The sequence below is a fragment of the Pan paniscus genome, chromosome 16, assembly GCF_029289425.2.
Source record: "Pan paniscus chromosome 16, NHGRI_mPanPan1-v2.0_pri, whole genome shotgun sequence".
NCBI classification, from domain to species: Eukaryota; Metazoa; Chordata; class Mammalia; order Primates; family Hominidae; genus Pan; species Pan paniscus.
The window spans coordinates 52,359,943-52,368,723 of NC_073265.2; positions in this window are offsets into that span (position 1 = coordinate 52,359,943).

Below are 8,781 nucleotides of genomic sequence, written 5' to 3' on the forward strand. Positions count from 1 at the left end.
AAGTAGAACCTGAGACAAGGATTCCAGCTCAGGTAATTTGTGGGAGATAATCCTAGGAAACACCACTGAAGATGTGAGACAGGGAAAGGAAGGAGACAATGAAGGATGCGAGATCATGCAAGTTACCCATGTGGCTAAAGCTTGATCCCCTCAGGGAACTCAGAGACAGTTATCCCAGAAGGACAAAAGTGCTGAGGCATTTTACACCTACTCCCACCAGTCTTTATTTTTTTGAAGGGGGCAGCAATTACTCCCCAACACTTCCTGCCTGCTGCACTCATGGGCAAGACAGGCTCCAGCACCAGAGTCCTCAGGCAGGCACTGGCAGCTGGAAGGGCTGACATGGGGAAGTGGGAGGGACAGCTGCCACATCTGAGGAGTGTCACTTTGGCTACCTGCCTCCCTGGTCACAGCTTCCCTCTGGCCTTGCCTATTCCTTGACCAGTCATGAGCTCAACATACCTATTGCATTGTTCTGACCTAACTGCATCCTAGTGTCAAGCTCCTCCAATTTGCAAACAGATAAATGAATTTTTAAAAAGATTTTATCATATATATTTAAGGCATATAACATGATGCTTTGATATACACATAGATAATGAAATGGTTTGTGACGAGAAGGGAGACCATTTCCTCAGCAAACTAACAGCTGCTCTCTCTGGTCTGTGCCTTCTACTCTATCTTTAAACATCCTGCATCACTATCTCCATTTTGCAACTGTTAAAGCTCCAGTCTGCATATGTCAAAGGCTGATCAGGTTCAAGAAAAATTTTTCATCACCATTAAAACCTCTAATTCTTTCTCCCAGCTAATCACATAAAAGTTACAACCACCTCTGGGTTATCATTATGGTCTTGTTATTATTACCTGAGAATGTTTGAAAACATCCCACAGAGAAATCTAACTAACAAGAGTCTAGAAAACAAGAGGGTCACCGTATCAAACACTTGTTTATCACAGGCGTGGTGAAACGCTGGGAGAGGAGGTTATTAGATGTACCCAGCCCTGAAGATCCAACTCTGACACCCTAGATGCTGTTCATTAGTAAGAAATAGTTATGGAGTGCCTACTAGATGCAGAGTGCTTGTGTTGAGTTCCATCAAGAACAGAGAGAGGCTTGAGAAACTTCCAGAAATAACTTCTCTTTCCAAAAACCTGAGCCTATTCCAACTTCCACTATTTGGAAAGTTTTTTTTTTTTCTTTCTTTCTTTTTGGTCTTATCCAGTATCATCTTCTATAGTGAACCTCTTGCTGGGAGGTTTAGAATTTTTGTACCATGTGGCTGAAAGGGACCTCAGAGTGCATGCTGGTTTACAGATACAGATTCTGAGATTCAGAAGGAAAATAATTAGCCTGAAGTGAGCCCACCTCATTGGTGGTAGAGCAGGGCCTGAAATCCTTGCCTCTTGTCCCTAGTGCTCCCCTGCTTTATCCTTTAAACTGTTACTAGGTCGGGCGTGGTGGCTCACGCCTGTAATCCCAGCACTTTTGGAGGCCAAGGCAGGTGGATCACGAGGTCAGGTGTTCAAGACCAGCCTGGCCAAGGTGGTGAAACCCTGTCTTTATTAAAAATACAAAAATTAGCGGGGTGGGTTGGTGGGCGCCTGTAATCCCAGCTACTCAGGAGGCTGAGGCAGAGAATTGCTTGAACCTGGGAGGTGGAGGTTGCAGTGAGCCGAGATTGTTTCACTGCACTCCAGCCTGGGTGACACAGCAAGATTTCATCTCAAAACAAAAAGAAAAAAAAAAGAAGGTATATAAGGCAGCCAGCACATAGCAGTCACATAGCAGTCTAATAATAATAGTGAGCTGTCACCATTTGTCTCCCTATTGGTGTGACATGGCTTAGTCCAACTCAAGGTCCACTCCTGACTTGAATTCCATTTTCCAGACCCCTGATAGGGTTGGTTCTCTCCAGCTAAAACTCAAGATCTACAAATGAAAACCATCAGAGAATTCAACTTAGCAGACTGCTAAAGCTACTCTCTAAATCAGTAATCATAACCAATTGATTTCACCATTTTTCTATAAAAAGTGCAGTTTTACACTCATTCATATAAAGTTTTCAATACATGTTTGTTGAAACTTATCCTGTGACTGGCATTGGTCTAACCCTGGAGGAAACTAAGTCTCTAATCTGAGGGAACTCACAAATCATTGGCAGAGAAATCTCAAAAGAACAAACCCAAAAAGTCTAGTACAATTGTAACATGGGGCTAAGTGTGACAATAGAGGAATGCAGGGCACAAAGAGGGAGGAAGACAGTGTTTTCCAGGTGGATGCTGGGGGAAAAAACGTTCCAGGAAGAAAGAAAAGCCCGTCCAATGGCCTGGAGACATTTAACAGCCATCTATTTTAATAGAACTGAGATCGAATCACAGGTGGGATAGAGATGGAGTAGGAGGGAGGAGCCTGATTCTGAGAAGCCTTTTGTATCAGGCACGTTCTTAGCTGTAAATTCCAAGACCACTCTGGCCAGTTAAATAGAAAATGAATTTATTAAAACATATGGGGTGGGATGGCTACATATTTTATCTCCTCATTTGAGAGGGAAAGTGGAGTTATTTCTAATTATGCCAGGATTGCAAGTGTAAAGGACACACGAATGGAGTCTTTTAAGATTCGGGTGCTCCTAGAAGCTGGGCTGTTGACAGCGGCCTTGCGCCTGATACAGTGGTGGGTACAGTGGGGCAGCCCTGCCACACTGTGAGAACCCCTGCCGCTTACTGCCCAGAGAGTTGCATGTCTCATCCAACACCGTCAATGGCATTGCCAGCTTCTGAAAATGTGCACCTCTGACTGGTGAGGCCTGCTTCACACACCTGCTGCCAAGCGAAGGGAGACAGACTAGGAAAGTAAATTCCTGATGGCACCACCTACCCGCTTCAGCCGGGACCTCCCTGCGGCTTTAAATGGCACCCTGGTCAGCTCCTAGAGAGAGGCCATTGAACTGGACTTGGCAGGGGAAATAGTACCTGAAGCAACCAAATATTCACTTGAAATTACACTGTTTTGATAGCTTCATGTGACGGAAAAGGTGTTGGACCGGATGGAGTTATCACTAAAGTTCCCCTCTACCCTGGTGGGGAGGGATTTGGCCAAGCAAAGCAGGTAGCAATTACTGGGAAAAACAAAACCTTCGTTGTTTATACTTCGGTGGATTGGGACCTCTCAAACAACCAGTTACAGTTGTTAACTGCCCTTTTGGGGGTATGAAAAACCCAGACCTTCCAGGGTCAGAGGCCTGGCCTCCTTCTTGGCAGAAGAGGAAATGAAGTTCATTCCTTTGTGGTGAACCTGATTCTGAAAAAACAAAACCCATTTTTTTCTCAATAGGTTATCCTACCACATGTCCAACCATAGGAGTCTGGACTTTCTCTTATTGGTTAAGCTTTAAAGCATTTTGAACAGGAGTTAGATATGGTTATATTTGAGTTTCAGAATATTCATTCTGGTTCATATTCCACCTTTTTTTTTTTTTTTTTTTTTTTTTTTGAGACAGGGTCTCACTTTGTCACCCAGGCTGGAGTGCAGTGATGCAATATTGTCTCATTGCAGCCTCAGCCTCCTGGGCTCAAGTGATCCTCCCATTTCAGCCTCTCGAGTAGCTGGGACCACAGGCACACACCACCACACCCAGCTAATTTTTGCATTTTTTGTAGAGACGGGGTTTCACCATGTTACGCAGGCTGATCTTGAACTCCTGAGCTCAAGCAATCTGCCTGCCTTGGACTCCCAAAGTGCTAGGATTACAGGTATGAGCCACCACGCCTGGCCATCTTTATTTTTTAAATTAAACTTTTCCATAAGTTTATTGCGAGTACATAGAAACATAATTGATATTTTATGCTTATCATGTATCCTACGACCTTGCTGGACAAACATTGTAATTTTAGGAGGTGATGGGTTTTTGTTTTCCCTTTAAGATTTTTTTTTTTTTTTTTTTTTTTTTTTTTTGAGATGGAATCTTGCCCTATTGCCCAGGCTGGAGTGCAGTGGTGTGATCTTGACTCACTGAAACTTCTGCCTCCTGGGTTCAAGTGATTCTCGTGCCTCAGCCTCCCGAGTAGCTGGGACTACAGGCATGCACCACCATGCCTAGCTAATTTTTGTGTTTTTAGTAGAGACAGGGTTTCATCATGTTGGCCAGGCTGGTCTCAAACTCCTGGCCTCAAGCAATCTGCCTGCCTCAGCCTCCCAAAGTGCTGGGATTAACAGGCATGAGCCACTGTGCCCGGCTCCTTTAAAATTGTTTACATAAGCAATCATGGCCTCTGCAAATAAGGACAATTTTATCTCTTTCTTTTTGATCTGTGTGCTTTTAATTGTCTTTCTTGCCTTATTGCACTCGATATAATTTCTAGCACCTTGTTGAATAAGAAAGATTAGAGTGGACATACTTGCTTCGTATGTCTTTCCCACTAAACATAATGTTAGCAATAGATTTTTTTGTAGATGTTCTTTATCAATTTGAAGAAGTTTTTCTCTATTCCTATTTTTCTAAGGGTTTTTTCGGTCATGAATGTGTTTTGCCTAATGATTGATATGTCTGCATCAATTGATATGATCACGTGATTTTTCTTTTTTAGCTTGTTAATGTGGTTAATAGCATACACTATACTGAGATATAGTAGGACAGGACTTCTGGCTAGAAGAAGCTGTAGAAGAGCATTCCTTCTTCTAAAGAAATAGCAGCAGAAGGAGATAAGGTACTGGGTGGTCAGTCCTCAGCCTCATCTCTTACCTCACGCCCCTTAGTTCTCTACTCCACCCACCATGACTATCTTTTTTTTTTTTTTTTTTTTTTGAGACGGGGTCTCACTCTGTTGCCCAGGCTGGAGTGCAGTGGCACAATCTCAGCTCATTGCAACCTCTGCCTCCTAGGACCAAGTGATTCTCCTGCCTCAGCCTCCCTAGTAGCTGGAATTACAGGTGCACACTACCACACCTGGCTAATTTTTGTATTTTTAGTAGAGATGGGGTTTCGCCATGTTGTCCAGCCTGGTCTTGAACTCCTGACTTCAGGTGATCTGCCTGCCTCGGCCTCCCACAGTGCTGGGATTACAGGCATGAGCCACCACACCTGGCCCATGACTATCTTTTAATTCCTTGAATGAAACCGCCTCTTCCCACCACAAGGCCTTAGCATTTGCTAATTCCTTGCATGGAACACTTCCCTTCTCTTTCTGCCCATACTTAACCAAGGTAATTCCTGTTTATCCTTAAAGTCTTGGATGTAATTTCATTTTATTAGGAAAGTTTTCCTTCATCTCCCAGATCAGATAACATCTCACATTATAACCTCTCAACACAGTATGCACCTCTCCTTCACCGCACTCATTACAACTAGGATTTTACATTTAATCTTGCCGTTCTGTTTATCATGACTCTATTACCGTATAGACTGCAAGTTCCAGGAGGGCTGGGACTATGTCTATTCTGAGTTGTTGGACAGAAGTTTCTATTGGTGTACCAGTGGTTTCTGTCTGAGTCCCACTCAATATTTTGTTTTGTTTTCCTGAGACAGGGTCTCGCTCTGTCACCCAGGCTGGAGTTCAGAGGCATGATCACAGCTCACTGCAGCCTCGACCTCCCAGGGTCACCAGTCCTTCCACCTCAGCCTCCCAAGTAGCTGGTAGTCACAGGCCACCATGCCCGGCTAATTTTTTAAAATTTTCTGTAGAGAACGGGTCTCACTATGTTGCCAGGGCTGGTCTCAAACTCCTGGGCTCAAGCAATCCTCCCACCTTGGCCTCCCAGATTGCTGGGTGTGAGCCACCGTGCCCAGCCTGTAGTTTAACTTTAAAGCAAGGATGATTAGTCCCTCCCCAAAACTAACCCCCAAGGAGATAAGATGGGTATACACATAAGTAACAATGTTATGTTAAAAATTTGTAAGAGCACTGTGACCTGACAAAGACAAAGAAGCTTACCCTTGCTGCCACCCAGATGTCTGTGGTCACTGGTCACCTTTTGACCTAAGCCTCTTCCCGTTTTCCCCCTCCCCTAACATAAAAGGAGCCCAACATTCACATTTACTTAAGATGCTTCTTTAGGACAGTAGTCTGCCATCTTGGTTTGCTGGCTCCACAGAATAAAGTCATCTTCCCTGCTCCAACGCCTGTCTCTTGACTGATTGGCTGTTGTGTGGTGAGCAGTACAAGCTTTGGACGCAGTTACAGCAGTCCATCAAAACTGTAGCTCCAGCTTCAGAAGAGATGATATTAAAGTTCTCTCATGATCTTTTATTTCCCCAATTTCTGATAAGTGCATTTTCATATTTATATGGTTTTGCTTCATTTATTCCTATTTTGTTTTGTAATTCCTTTTTTGTTGTGTAGATATTATACATTTATTTATCTTTTATATATATTTTCAACAAATATATAAAATATATAAATACACAAATATATAAAGAATATTTTATATATACTTGTTTTATATATTTCAATATATAAAAATATATATTTAAAAATACATATTTGTTTTAAAATATATATGTTTTATTTTCTATCACCCATCTTTTTCTTAGCCAGGGAAAGGCCTCTCTTTTTCCTCTTTTCCTGTATATCCTTCTACTGATTTTATTTTGTTTGGGGTGATTTCACAATTTGGTGGTTGATTTTATTGTCAGTGTTTTTTAGAAAACTTTTAAAAATATGTTTTGGAAACTTGGTTTGCAGATTTATTTTTAGTGGAAAGTTTCTTTCCTTCCCCTTTTCCTCACTTTTTTTCTCTCTTCCCATTCTTCTCCATGTGTAGTCATTTACCTTTTTTATTTATTTTCTTTTTGAGACAAAGTCTCGCTCTGTCATCTAGGCTGCAGTGCAGTGGCGCGATTTCAGCTCACTGCAACCTCCGCCTCCCGGGTTCCAGTGATTCTCCTGCCTCGGCCTCCCGAGTAGCTGGGACTACAAGTACGTGCCACCATGCCCAGCTAATTTTTGTATTTTTAGTAGAGATGGGGTTTCACCATGTTGGCCAGGCTGGTCTTGATCTCTTAACCTCGTGATCCACCTGCCTCAGCCTCCAAAAGTGCTGGGATTACAGGAGTGAGCCACCGCGCCTGGCCTGTTCACCTTTCTTCTATCTGGTCTCTGCGCCTCCCACCCCAAAGCCAGCTCAAATGCTGGGGCTCTGGGCTCCTGCCCTAGAGTTGTAGTAAAGATCCTGCCAACAAGTCTGCAGGCTGCTTGGTCAGGTTGCCTCCTGGGCACTCAGCTTGCTGGAGAACAATTTATTTTCTGTTACCTTCTGAGAAAAGAAAATAACTTTTATGTGAAGAATGCAAGTCCTTTCAAATTATCAGGCCCAGGGAGACATTAAAATGAGATAGTGGCTGAGTATTGTGGCTCACACCTGTAATCCCAGGTGTAATCCCAGCACTTTGGGAGGTCGAGGTGGGAGGATCGCTTAAGCCCAGGTGTTTGAGATCAACCTGGGCAACATGGCGAAAGCCCATCTCTAAAAAAAATACAAAAATTAGCCAGGTGTGGTGGTGCATGCCTGTGGTCCTAGCTACTCAAGAGGCTAAGGTGGGAGGATCACCTGAGCCTGGGAGGTTGGGGCTGCAATGAGCCATGATCACGCCACTGCACTCCAGCCAGGGCAACAGAGCGAGACCTTATCTCAAAAAAAAAAAAAAAAAAGAGATGGCATTCATGTCCTACCCCCACAATAAGCTATGTATTCATCTCTTGAAACTGCTTGCTGTTGCCACGAGTAGTTATAAATTAACCTAATAATGGGGCACCAGACGCTAGAACCCATACCTTGTTGCTTAACAATGTATATAGCCAATCATTGTTATTTCTGTAAACCAATGGGGATCCCTGACAAACAACTTTGTATCAGCCCATTCCCTGTCCCCCTTTTTTTGCCTTTAAAGGCAAAGGAGGACAGGGGAGCTCCCCTTAATGGGGAGCTCATTCCAAGTTTCCTTGGGTCTGAGTCTTCAGGGCAGCTGTCCTCACTTTGGCTAAAGTAAACTCTTTAAATTATATTTTGTGCCTCAGCCTCTTCCTTTTAGGCTAACACTTCCCAGAAGCCATACTTCAAATGGCCTCTCTGTACCTGCTTCTAGACTGGAAGTCCACCAGGACATTGGCTTTTGCCCTGTACATGGCAAACACAGGGCTCTGTTTCTTTATTTTTTATCCAAGGAGAGGTACAGAAGAGTGCAAAAAACACATATGTGAAACCAGCCCAATTGTCCAATAGAATATGTTTATGGTTTATTTTGAATAAAGAGAGAAATTGACCTGCCCAGTCTTAAAACTTGAGAAACTTACATTTGTCTTATCTGAGTTCCTTTTGGAGGAAACCAACCATTAGGTCTCCCAGATAGTATCAAGAAACTGAAACTTACCAGATCACCACATTTGGACAATGAGACACCAGATCCCTCACCTGTCATGATTGCCTAACCCAGCGGTTCCCAGCTTTTTTGGCACCAGGGACAGGTTTCATGGAAGAAAATTTTTCCATGGGGTGTGGGGTTGGGGCTGATGGGTATGGTTTTCAGGATGAAACTGTTCCACCTCAGATCATCAGGCATTAGTTAGATTATCATAAGGAGCAAGCAACCTAGATCCCTCACATGCGCAGTTCACAATAGGGTTCGAGCTCCTATGAGCATCTAAGGTCGCGACTGATCTGACAGGAGGTGGAGCTCAGGCAATAATGCTCCCTCACCTGCCACTCACCTCCTGCTGTGTGGCCCAGTTCCTAACTAGTCCATGGCCCAGGGGTTGGGACCCCTGGCCTAACCAACCACCTGC